Genomic DNA, 8703 nt, shown 5'->3' with positions numbered 1-8703 from the left:
GGGGGGGGGTGTCACTTCAGCCGTTGCTGTTTAGAGGTGAGCTAAGAAGTGGGGCTGCCAGGAGGTGAGGATGGCTTGGTGTGGAGCTCTCAGCCATGAGTGGTTGTGGCGAGCGTGTCTGGGCACTCGGGGAAAGGAAGCAGGGCTACTTCAGGGTGCTGTGGCATTTCACAGTTACCCTCTGTGTCTGTCTCCGCAGCTGATCCGAGGCAGAGCTGCCTGCTCTCCTTGTAGTCCTGTACCTTTTCTCTCTTTTGCTCCTGGACGGATTCGACTCTTCAAGGGGAAATGCCCATGGCAATTTCTCAGACATTTCCATGAACATGAGTTTGGTCCTTTCTGATCTTTACTGCTTTCTGCTCCTTAGGTGAGCCAAATCTGGACATCCTGGGATTTCAGCAGAGGAACCGAGGTTCAGAGGGAGGACTTGGTCAAGGATCCGGTATTCCAGTGTGTGTGTGAGGACAGGGGAAGGGGACAGTATAGATCTGCTAGGTGTTTTGTTACATTTGTCACTTAATTCTCACAGCCATGCTAGGGAGCTGGAGCCCACGTACCACCGACAGAGTTAGGGTTCTATCCTCAGGAAAGGCTGTGCCTCCCCGACACCTCTGGGAGTGATTGTTTGGATGAGTAAGTGCAGACACTGCAGTGTTGTAGGGCAGCATTCCAAGTGACCTCCTGGAGGAGAAAAACCTGCTCACTCACAATTCTGGAACTTTGTGCCCCATTGTCTCTTGTTTCTGCTATAAACTAAAAATAGCTGAAAACAAACTATCAATTCCATTTAGTGTTCTTCCAACTTGCTCTTTTTCTTTCTTTCTTCTTAGTCTTCTTTATTCACTTTCTCTTTTTCTTTCCCTTTTTCTTTTCTTTCTTTTCTTTTTCTTTCTTTCTTTCCTTTTTTTTTTCTTTTTTTCTTTTTTTGTTGCCATAGGGCACATGCACTCATTGGAGAGAAGCAGAGAGAGGGAATGTAAAAAATCACCCTCAGGGGGATGGCCACACCACAATCCCTGCTCCATTCTCCTCTCAGGACTTTGAGCATTGACACACATGCATCCACATATTTTTTCAGACCACTGGGTCTGGGAGGCCAACCGCGGAGTTGACCAGGTGAGATCCAACACCTTAACCACCATGCCACCTGCTGGCCTGCTGACCCTCAACTTGCTCTTTAGAAAAAAAAGAAAATTTATTTAATTTTATTTATTATTATTAGTAATAATAGTAATTTTAAATTTGCTATAGGGCTCACATGTTCACAAGAGAGAGAGAAAGTCTTCAGGTCTGGGACTTGAACCACATTTGGCCAAGAGGGAGTCCAGTGCCTTAGCTCACCACTCCAACTTTGGCCCCCAACTTGCTCTTTCTAGAGCATTTCCTGAAACTTAAACCACCTCTGACAACTGTGCACTTCCACCCTCACACATGGTACTTGGTAACTGACATCAAGTCTTCAGCCTTCATCTCTCTTACCTTCACTCTCTCCTCTGTAACCCCTCAGAAAGCCTGACCCGTGTCCCGACTCTGCCTCAGAACACAGATGCCTTCTTGGCATCTCCATCTCTGTCCAGCCTGCTCAGTTTCAGTTTAAGGTATGCTGCCTACCTTGGCTATCTTCCCTGTCAGGCTTAGGTACAGGAAAATCCCATTTCTTCCCCCTTGCTATGTGAGTTACTTAAATAATGGGACATGGTAGATTAATTTCTCACTTCATAGCTGTGGCTATAAAACCCACCTGATGGTAACACGAAGTCTGGGGAAGAAATACCCCAAGCAGAGACACTTCGCAGGTACTTGCTTATAGTCTTCTCTCCCTTAAGCTGCATATAAACTTTTTCTTCCCTTCTTTTTCTTTGTTTCATTCTTTTTCTTTTTTCTCTTGCCAGAGGGCATGTGTGCTCATCAGCCGGAAAGACAGAGAGACAGAGACAGAAGGAGAGAGAGAGAGAAGAAAAAGCTCTCCCCAGTGGGACCGCGTAACAGCACACTCCTTCTTCTATTTCCCCATCATGTCAGGATTTGGAGCATGCACACACAAGCACCTGCTGTGTTTTTCGAGTTGTCAGGGCTGGGATTTGAACTGTAGTCATCTATGTGGGGCTTATCTCCATTACCCACTGAGCCATGGGGCCAGCCCTGGCATATAAACTTTTAAATATCTTAGTGTCCTACACCTCTCATTTTACTGTATCCCAGTTTACTGCCATTGAACTCTGTGTTGTTTAATTTTAGGTGTCAACTTGAATGAGCTAAGGGGTACCCAGATAGCAGAGAAGATATTATGCTAGGTGTGCCTGTGACGATGCTTCCCAAAGAGATTAGCTTTGTGTTAATAGTTTGAGTAAAGTAGATCTGCCTCACTAGCTGTGGGCTGTGGTTGTCAGTCACTTGAGGGCCCAGACAGAACAACAACAACAACAAAAACAAACAAACAAACAAAACAAATAAATGGGAAATTATCTCTTTCTTCCTGAGTTGGGACATCCTTCTCCTCTTCTCTTTCTGTCCCCAGACAGTAGGGCTCCAGGTTCTTGGGCCTTCAGACTCTAGGACTTGGGCCAGCAACTCCTCAGAGTCTCAACTCTCTGGCCTGGGACTGGAGTCACATCACCTGTTAAACCCAATGGCTGCTGCCCCACAGGAAGGCCTTGTGGAGCGAGAAGCAGGGAGCTGGCTATGTGATGACAGGCAGAGACCACAGTGATGGCACAGGCCAGGAGCACTGTGGACCGTGGTGATCAGCAGAGGCCGGAGCAGGGCAAGGAAGGGACTTCTGTACAGCCTCAGAGGGAACCTGGTCCAGTAGATGCCTTGATTTCAGGTCTGGCTTTCAGAACTTCAAGAGAACAAATGATTATAGTTGGTGACCATTTGTGATGACAGCCCCAGGAAATTAATATGAGCCTGGGCACACCCACTTGCACCCACCAGCTGGGCTACAGTATTAGAACATTGTTTGATACCCTACTTTTTGTTTTATCATTATTATTTCTTTTTCTTCCTTCCTTCCTTCCCTCCTTCCTTCCTTCCTTCCTTCCTTCCTTCCTTTCTTTCTTTCTTTCTTTCTTTCTTTCTTTCTTTCTTTCTTTCTTTCTTTCTTTCTTTCTTTCCTTCTTTCTTTTTTTTTTTTCCCTGCTATAGGGTATGTGCATTTACTGGAAACACAGAGACAGACAGAGAGACAGAAAGTGAGAAATCACCCCTCGGGGAGGATGGTCCAGCTGTAATCTCTTCTCCAGTCTCCTCTCAGGATCCTGGGCACAGACACACACAGCATGAGTTTTACACCACTGAGTCTGGGACTCACACTGTGGTCGAGTACGTAGGAGTCCAGTGACATAACCATTACGCTGCTTGCTGGTCCCTATCATTATCATTCCTAGCTCTTATTCAAAGTCTTGCAGACGAACCTGAGACCCTTCATTGAGACTTCATTCACTGTCAGCTTTTTCTTGCCTTTTATTTCCAACACTTCACTGGATAAAGTTTGTGAATGTCCTCCCACCACCGAGACATCCGTTGTCCATGCTGCATCGTCTGCAGGAACATCAAGACAGTCGGCACAAAGTCTGCTGCCTTCACTTATCTCCTCTGAGCAAATCCACTCTGCATTTGCTGGGTGTCATCAGAAAGAGCAGCCCTGCGCAGGGGTGGATAAGTAGGGCTTATTCTAGATGACCTGGCAACCTCATGTGTGCCAAGGATGACTAGAGAGCTGAAAGAGTGAGTAATGCAAAGAGGTGATGGTCACCTCCCTGGGGGAGGAACAGACTTTTTCTCTGGCAGCACCTCTCCAAGAAGACAGGAGGTTTCAGTGCTAATCAAGAGCTTGCTGCCAGGAGGAGGGGCTGCAGGAGGAGGCTCAGGGCACTGGGAAAAGAACTGATAGGACAGTCGACAGGCTGGTGGGACCCACAGGACTTCCTCACACTCCACCAGGGCCAAGTAAGCATCTTTTATGTTTGGTTTTGGGTATTGGGAGTTCACTCACTTAAAAGTAAAAGTAAAGGGCATCCAGGAAGCTTATACAAAGAACAGGCCTTGTTATGTTTGTTTGTTTGTTTTAATTTTCCGGAGGATATGTATGCCAACTATAGCCACAAGCCGCGACAAGCTGATAACCAAACGACGCCAAGATGAGAACATCTGGCCTGGGAGGGCTCCGTAAAGAGGCATACAAACCAGAAAGCATTCCCCAGTGGGCCATGCTCACACTGCAGTCTCGCCACCTGGTAAGGATTCGGGGCAGGCTCATACATGTTCTTTATGCTGCCAGGCCGTGATTAGAATCGCACAGTTGGCCATGGTGCTTCCCTTAACAATGAGGTGATGGGACTGGCCCCAGGACAGGTCTCCTGAAAACACTTGCTATTTGGAGGGAAACGTGTGACTAATGGGATGTGAGACTGCACACCGAGCTAAAGAATCTCTCCTCTCTTCAGAGCAGAGTTTCTCATTCTATAGAGCATGGCTCACAGTGGCCCTCCTCGTGCTAAGTACCCACCACCACAGTCTTCGAAATCAACACACTTGGACCATATTTACCTGACTGCTTTCACAGATGTTCATAAACAACTTGTCTGCTTTCAAAGACCTGCATAAACTACCTGCCTCAACCACTCAGATAAACTGCATCTCCTCAAACCACGGGCTGCTGATAACCCAACTGGCTACAAAGACAAGGCCTGGCATAGGGCAAGGCACAGGAGCTGGCACTCAGACCGCCCCAGGCCGTTCTCTCTGGCCACCTACGTGTGCCAGCCGGAGCAGCTCCAGCACTCACTTCGCAGGGCTCACTAGGATCTGGAGGCACTGGGACTCCGGCCAGCCTGTGTAGGACCGGCACTCTCCACTGCAGCATGAGGGAGGCTTGGCCGAGATCTGCCATGATGCCACATTGCTGACACGAGCACTGGATGGAGGGTTCATGAAGATGGCTCCCTCCCATGGATGACTCTGGGTGGGCTCTTGGTGTGGGGCAGCACTGGCCTCAAGCAGGCTCACAACTCCCTGTCCTTTTTCCTGCTAGGCTTGGTCGTGAGCTAGAGCACTTGTGAATAAAGCCTTGGCATTGCGGAAAGACATGACTCGAATCCTGGACTAATTCCCTGCTCTCTTGACACACCTTTCTTCCTGCAACCCCAAGAAAGGGACATAAATTGCAACTCCCTCTGCTAACTCCTGCTGTGTTCTATTTTGCTAGGAAGGGGCAGGGCTGCTCATGACAAAGATTTTTCTTTGTAACAAACTTCATTCAGCCTCCCTGAACTCTCTTCTCAGCAAGGCCCTGAGTTTCTGACTTCCATGTTCACCTCTGCAGTGTCTAGACCTGATAAATCAGTTTAGCCTAAACCCTACAGCCTTGGTATCTGATTGGATCCTTTTCCTCCATCATTTCCCAGGTGATGTCTGATCAGGTTGGTGAAGTTTGGGAGTCAGATGCTTCTTAATCCAAAGCCCACCATGCAGCCTGCCACACATGGAGAGCCTTTGGTCCTGAGACATCTGTGAATCTAGGGGAGAACCATTATCCAACTATGTCCTTCCACAGCCTGCTGGTGGCTAAGACATACAGGACCCCTAATGTGGCCTTAGTGATGGGTATATGAGGATGGCTAGGCCAGCACCGATGCTGGATTCAGGGCTAGAGATAACCAGGTTCTTGCCTCAGGCTCATGAAAATTAGAGATGTGGACAAAGAAATAAAGCAGAGTTTACTAAGAAAGAGAGAAGGAAGAACAACTCCCAGGCAGGAAGGGGTCTCAGAAGTGGGTTACCAGTGAGGGGCCTTAGGTTAAGGTTTATATCTTGTGTCTGAATAGGGGGCTGGCTTTTTGATAGGGAAGTGTGCTATAGAAAATGGTTACATGGTTGGATAATTTATTACCCCATTCTTTGTGGAGTCATCAGACCCTATCAGAAGGTACTTCTTATTGTAGTTAGTAAATAGAAACTGTTGCCCTTCGCTATAGTTGCTTTGAGTCCCAATGTAACCAGCTTTTCCTATGTGAAAACTTAGCCACTAAGACACCATCTTGACCTTTAGCTGTCAGTATGCTCAATATCCCTACCTCCTGCCTTTGGGGGATGGAGGAGGTCTGGGAAGAGGGGTGCACAGGCCAGAGGGTGCAGATGTCAGAGTGCTGGTGAAAAGAGCTGGCCGCTGCACGTCAGGGCCAGGGCTGCGCTCCAAATCCCTTCAAGCCTGTTCCTCAGCCTTTTTTGTTTGTTTGTTTGCTTTTTGTGGGGGAGAAGTTTTTTGCTATAGGGCATGCATGTTCATCAGAAAGTCAGAGAAAGACAGAAAGCAAGAAATCACCCGGCCACGCGCGGCAATCCCTTCTCCTCCATTCTCCTCTTGGGATTTTGGGCACACACGCACACATTCTCAGTGTTAGTTTAAGCCACCAGGTCTGGAATTCGACCTACAGTCGACTACATGGGAGTCCAACGACATAGCCATTACACCAACCGCTGTTCCCCAGCCTGAAGTCACCTTAGTGAGGAGTCTTATACTGGATAATTTCGAAGGATGCATGAGTGTATAACTTTGTTAATACCAACTGCAAGTTAAAACAAAAACTAAAAACTTTCCTTAAAAATTGCACCAATAGTGAACCATGCTGGTGAGGCAAAGTAAGGGAAACCATACAGGCAAAAGATCTTCCACATGAGTCCCTTGGCCGCTCACCGCTGCCAACCCTGGCCTTCCGAAGCAGCTCTGGCCTCGCAGACCCCACAGACTGCCCAAGTACTCCTCTGCCTCTTGCGGACCTGGAGCCAAGTAGGGCTTGAAGCAGCGAAGGGGCGCTGTCGGCTGGCAGACAAGAGGTCTGCCCAGAACTCCATAGAAGGCCCCTGGGACAGGAGGGCCTGCCTGGGAGGGTGGGGGGACGCTGGAGAGGGCAGAGCGCTGCGGGTTCCAGGCACGTGGGTGATCCCAGGGACAGGAGCTCCGTGGACACGAACAGAGCGTGCACAGGAGCGCCGCGTGGGCTGTGGAGAGGCAGCGTCAGTCCCTTGTCCCGCTGGAAAGTGCATTTTTGGCACAAGGCTGACCCCTGCAGGACTAGCAGCTCTGGACTCTTCGAAAGCACAAACAGCAAGGTCAGGAATTCTCTCCTGGGGGAGGAGGCACTTCTGGCGCCAAAGTACTTCCGACAGGTGAACCTCCACCAGTTTTACTTCGCAGGAGCAGAGGGCGGCGTGGGCGGTTCATGTCGAATGGGCGCCCTGTACAGAGACCGCAGCGTGCCCAGCAGAATGGGGCTGGGGCTCGCTGCCGCTGCAGGCCGGTCTCCCCCACACTGCTGACCCCATGCCTCACCATAGGGTTGCAGGACGCTCCCTTGGCGCCCTGGTGCCTGCTCCCTGCCACCTCTCAGGCTGAGCTCCAAGGACAGTCCCCCGGCCAGCGCGACTGCGCTTGGGCTTTTTCCGTGGGAGCTGCGGCGAGTCCACCGCGTCTTCCCTGTGCCCCTCGTGGAAGCTGCTTGTTGTCCGGGCAAAGCGGTTGGCCCGAAGCCAAAGCACACTAAGGGCCTCTTTTCTTCCTCGCTTCCCTTGGCCCTAGTCACTTCCTTTTCTTCCTGTCTCCCCGCCACCCCTGCCCCCCAGTCCCGGTTTCTCCTCTAGGTCCTTGTGGAGTTTGGAGTGAAGTTCCCGAAGGAAGTGCTGCCAACTTGGGTCAGTCTTTTAGTATTTGCTTAGAGACGGCTGTGAGAAGAAAACAAACCACAGTGTAAGCTGATCTACTGATTGTCCGTCAATATTCAGTGCGTAAGTATTGATTAGCAACACACCGGCACAAGAAGTGCGAGCGTGGGTCCTCTAGCGTGGTGTGTCCACTCAGTGCCCGGCCTTCTGGGCTGCAACGGGATGGGCTCCGTCTGTGTCTGTGCTACTGCAGCAAGATTCTTTTTCTCAATTTATCTACTTTAGTTGAATCACATGGAACCTTACAACTACCTTCACTTTCCACACAGCGGGCACCTGGGGTGTGCTGTGACAGGGTGACTCCCCCTCCCGGGTTTCTGTCTGCTGCTGTGGCATTCTCTGAGCCCCTGAGCAGTCAGGTATCCCCTCCTAGGTCAGGGATGACTCAAGCTGCCTTTTCAGGACAGTCTAAGAGCACCGCCTGTGACCAACGGCACAGGTTTTGGCATTGTGCCTGGCAGAAATGGGCCCTTATGGCTACAGTCTGCATTTCTAATTGCTGAGTGACTATTTCTTTTTTTTTTTGGAGAGGTTTTTGCTATTGGACGTGTGCACTCACCAGAAAGACAGAGAGACAGAAAGTGAGAAATCCCCCCCCCCAGGGGGGATGGCCTCGCCGCAATCCCTTCTCCTCCATTCTCCTCTCGGGATCTTGGGCACGCACGCACACGCGCCCGGTGTGAGTTTAAGCCACCAGGTCTGGGTCACGAACCGCGGTCGACTACGTGGGAGTCCAGCCACAGCCATTACGCTGACTGACTGCTGGCCCCGCTGAATGACTAAGTCAGTGACAGCTGTACAAGATACCCTGGCGACTCCTGCCTGCAGTCGTTGGTCCATGTGACCAATAATAAGCTAGGGTGGAGTGATGGAATTTTACTTCTTTTTAAATTTTTTTTATTTTAAAAATTATTTAATTTTATTTATTCATTCATTTATTTTAATTTGACCAGAGAGAGACAGAGAAAGAGAGAGAAGGAA

At 49.6% G+C, this 8703-nt stretch overlaps 1 long non-coding RNA gene across 7 annotated transcripts in view; it reads left to right on the top strand.

The window, feature by feature from the left end:
• The window catches only part of LOC102494579 (uncharacterized), a 6616-nt gene extending 1526 nt beyond the window's left edge, over nt 1-5090 (top strand). Inside the window, exons 2-5 of one of the 7 annotated variants that reach the window (XR_001371398.1) lie at nt 368-452; nt 3493-3729; nt 4084-4238; nt 4449-5090. This is a non-coding gene — a long non-coding RNA (uncharacterized LOC102494579). Of the gene's footprint in view, nt 1-367; nt 453-1507; nt 1599-3492; nt 4239-4448 lie in introns of all 7 variants that reach the window. The other 6 variants (XR_003546768.1, XR_003546769.1, XR_003546770.1 and 3 more) reach the window with 6 other exon arrangements.
• Nucleotides 5091-8703: the final 3613 nt, after the last annotated feature.

The sequence above is a fragment of the Tupaia chinensis genome, unplaced genomic scaffold (genome assembly GCF_000334495.1).
Source record: "Tupaia chinensis unplaced genomic scaffold, TupChi_1.0 Scaffold139513_1, whole genome shotgun sequence".
NCBI lineage: Eukaryota > Metazoa > Chordata > Mammalia > Scandentia > Tupaiidae > Tupaia > Tupaia belangeri.
This window is presented reverse-complemented; position numbering and strand designations above follow the sequence as displayed.